The following is a 3621-nucleotide window of genomic DNA, read 5'->3' on the forward strand; positions in this document are numbered from 1 at the left end:
ACAGATAGTCTAGCTAGCTGTCTGGATTTAACCTCAGTTAACCATAGTCCTCATAAATCCACTGGAGTTTAGAAAGCCAACACAACGAAAGAGGAAGGTGAGGGACATCCGTCCAAAATGAGACATTTGGCGAAATGTTCTGCGGAATTTGCTGGCGGCACTTGAACAATGCCAGAAATAAAAAATCGTCAATATAGAATAGTGGGCAGTTATCACTGGGTGCGTGGATTCTGACATGCATCAGACAACAGCACTGCCATTTAGTCTTATTTCCTTTCTTTCATTGGATGGATTCCAACAGAAGCTAGAGCATGTTTAACATCCACAAAAGCCTTCTGTCTCACACTGACATGCAAATCTAATGGAAGATTTGTTTTCACATCGGTTGCATTTATAAAGCGTTATATCAGTAATCAGGAGCAGTACAGAAAAATCCCCTGGAATATGCTTTACTGCTGCAGCTGCTCTTGTCATTAGATCTTATTTTGTTGCTGATAAACACAGCTTCTGTCATGGTGGGGCAGATAGCCAAGACAGGTGTGTGTGATGTGGAGCCCACTGTGACTTTGCCTACCTGCAGCGTCAGCTCTTGCAAACACGTAGGTTGTTATCACCTCATTATTGTGGCCCCCTGGGATGGCACATCCATGGACTATGTGGGTGTTGCGAAGCACTATAAAATATGATCAGCACAGATCATCAAGCGTGTTGTGTGAAGGGGGCTGCTGATTGCCACTGATGAACACATTCAGATTCCTGTGGATATTAGGAGTGTTTTCGACTGCGTGAGAAGAATTATACAGGAGCCTGTTGTGTCAGTCATGTTGCAGGTTATGGGCTTAGATTGTGCGCATTAGTGGTGGAACACATTGCCGGGCTGCTGCTTCCTCCCTGCCCATGGAGACAGGCGTATGGCCATCTCATTCTGTGATTTCCATCGTCCCTCACATGTGCTGACATTTTGATTTTCTAAATATTACTACTCACAACTGACACACACAGAGCACAAATATGCTGAATATCAGATTCTCTCATGCGGAGGTCAGGTTTACATTAGGGAATAATTACCTTGCATGAGGAAATCAAGATGTTAAAAAAATCCAACCTGGACCAATGAGAGCTGGCTGTAGTCTAAGCTGGATAGAAAATGTCTAATGCTGATAACGGTATGTAAATGAGATCACTTATGCTATCAATGTGTCTTAATATAGTCAAAACTATATTCATGGTCACACCACCAGCATCAGCGTCACCTGGTGCAACTCCCATTGACCAGTTTACAGCATTTCTTGGCAGTACTTCGTTTCGCTTATGCTGAGACAGCATCTAGATCAAGCTGGTTGGTTATAGGTTGACGTGCTTACACACCGTTCAATTCACATCCATTGCCAATGTCCATGTGTCCTATATGTAAGGCTGGAGAGGTCATGGTGGCGGATGGATGTGTAGTGTTTCTGAATTTTGTGCAGGAGATCAGTGTTTTGTGTCACACCTCAGACCTGCTGTTAATGTTCTATTTTAAACCTTAACCATTACTCCTTCCCCTTAGTGTTTAAGTTGCCGAAACATATCTGAACCAACCAATCAATCAATCTATAGTAGAGCCTGACCGATATACCGGTAGGCTGATATTATTGGGCGATATTAGGAATTTCCCAATATATTGGTATTGGCATTTATAATGGCCGATTTTTTGTTAAATATCAGAATTATCATCAGAATTATGTATAATGACAAATAAATTATTCTGATAAATTAATATTTAAAAAATAAAAACGTCGACCGACGACCGAGCGTTGGTGTTGCATAGTCTGTTCTGTATAAAAACAAATAAATTATTATCATATAATTTTGTGAGAACTCATAAATAACTACAAATAACTAATGTCAGGGAAATCTGTTTATGTTTTGTAAAGCATTTCTGGATTTAAAAAAATAAATGTGTATCGGCCAATATATCGCCATTTCGGATTTTTAAATAATCAGAAAGAAAGAATCTTTTAAATTATGGCATTGCACATTAAAAACTCTTGTTGATGTTTGGGATTTTTTTAATATCTGTAAATCAAGCTTTAAGATGGAATGCTTGACTAATGCTTTATTACATTCAAGCAAACACCCATCAAAATGGATATCTGGAAAAGCCAGAGAATTGTGATCACTCAAGTCAAAGTGTCAACGCTGGGAAATCGAGGTGTAGTGAACAGAAATTGGAGATAAAATTAATTCAAAAACAATTCTAATTGAACATAATCCGGGGTGTTGTACACTCGTTTAATATTGACACGTCCAGCACATATGCATCAAACATCTGCTTGGATTATCACCCATAGGTTTACCCAGTCGTAAACATGCAACTCATCATAAACTGGTTTCAGAGCATGGCTTAGACTCTTGCAGTGAGACAATGAAGTAGGCTACAATGAAGAACGGTTGGTTTGGCTAGTAGATCCAAGGGTTTGAAGGCTAATGAGCCAAAAAACTGCAAAGGTTGGTGGATGGATGGATGGATGGATGGATAGATGGACAGACAGATAGATGGATAGATAGCCTTTGTTATTAGACTCACGGTCCATAAAAACAACAAAAAAGATACAGATACAGAAGACAGACAGCAATTAAATGAGACAGCTATACCAGTAACCCCATAAGGGTGACTGGTATCACAAAGCACTGAACCTCTGGTCAATCCAATGTGAAATGACAGAGTTACAAGAAGAATTCAGGCGACCAACACATTTATACATCAGATTCCTATAATACTTGGAGACAGAATATAGAATTTTACAACTTACAGAATAAATCATGACCGCAATTTTGACGTTTGTTGAAATTATCACTAGTTTTTTCAAAGTAATCCACCACTTTCCTGTTATGTGGTGCTCAAATTTGAGCCATCTTCAACTTTTTGCATTTTCTTTTAACCACAGACCACTCTGTTAGCACCTCAGCTGCGTAAATGCAGTGGTCTCATTGAAATGAAGGAGGAGCTTGCATTTCTTCCACACAGTTCTAATGTCTGACTTAACATGGCTTTAGGGAACAGTTTTCTCTTTGCTTTCCCAGTATGTCTCACTGACTGAGTTACATTGTACATGTCATTAGTGTTGGGTATCACCAATAATTTCCCAAATTGATTTGATTCTAATTCACAAATTTGTTTCCGTTTCTGATTCAATATTAATTAGGTTAGGGAGATTCCGTTCAAAAGAGATTCTCAGAGAACTTAAAATGTAAATTGTACAAGCAAGAAGCATTTGTTTTTAGGTTTTAGATGAACTGACCCCCAAAATGTCTGTTGTGGGTTACACAGTACATCCATAGTGAAAAAGGCAAAGGTTTTATTAATAAATATCAGACCATTAAAACAAAGATTGAGTTTTAATTGGAGAATTGATTATGTAACCCAGCCCTACCAGTCATTGTCAGTAGCATGTGGCTTCAAAGTGTCACCTGGCTTTTTTTCCCCCCGTACCTCTGTGGTTTTTTAATTGGCTGCAGTCCAGAGTGTCCATGTCCATGTAAAACAGCTATTGATTGCTCCGAAAAAAAATCACCAAGAGCAGCATAGTGATATGCATGTTGTGTGGTTATGTCCAGAGGAGCGCTTTCTCCAACAAA

The 3621-nt window shown here is 39.0% G+C and overlaps 1 long non-coding RNA gene across 2 annotated transcripts in view; it reads right to left on the reverse strand.

Annotated features, from left to right (window-relative positions):
* The window catches only part of LOC116695496 (uncharacterized), a 24978-nt gene that overhangs the window by 3544 nt on the left and 17813 nt on the right, over positions 1-3621 (reverse strand). Inside the window, exons 2-3 of one of the 2 annotated variants that reach the window (XR_004333471.1) lie at positions 2092-2096; positions 2048-2058 (exon numbers count right to left, since the gene is read on the reverse strand). This is a non-coding gene — a long non-coding RNA (uncharacterized LOC116695496). Of the gene's footprint in view, positions 1-1524; positions 1536-2047; positions 2059-2091; positions 2097-3621 lie in introns of those variants that run through there. The other variant, XR_004333470.1, reaches the window with a different exon arrangement.

This window comes from Etheostoma spectabile, chromosome 9 (assembly GCF_008692095.1).
Source record: "Etheostoma spectabile isolate EspeVRDwgs_2016 chromosome 9, UIUC_Espe_1.0, whole genome shotgun sequence".
In the NCBI taxonomy this organism is placed as follows: Eukaryota; Metazoa; Chordata; class Actinopteri; order Perciformes; family Percidae; genus Etheostoma; species Etheostoma spectabile.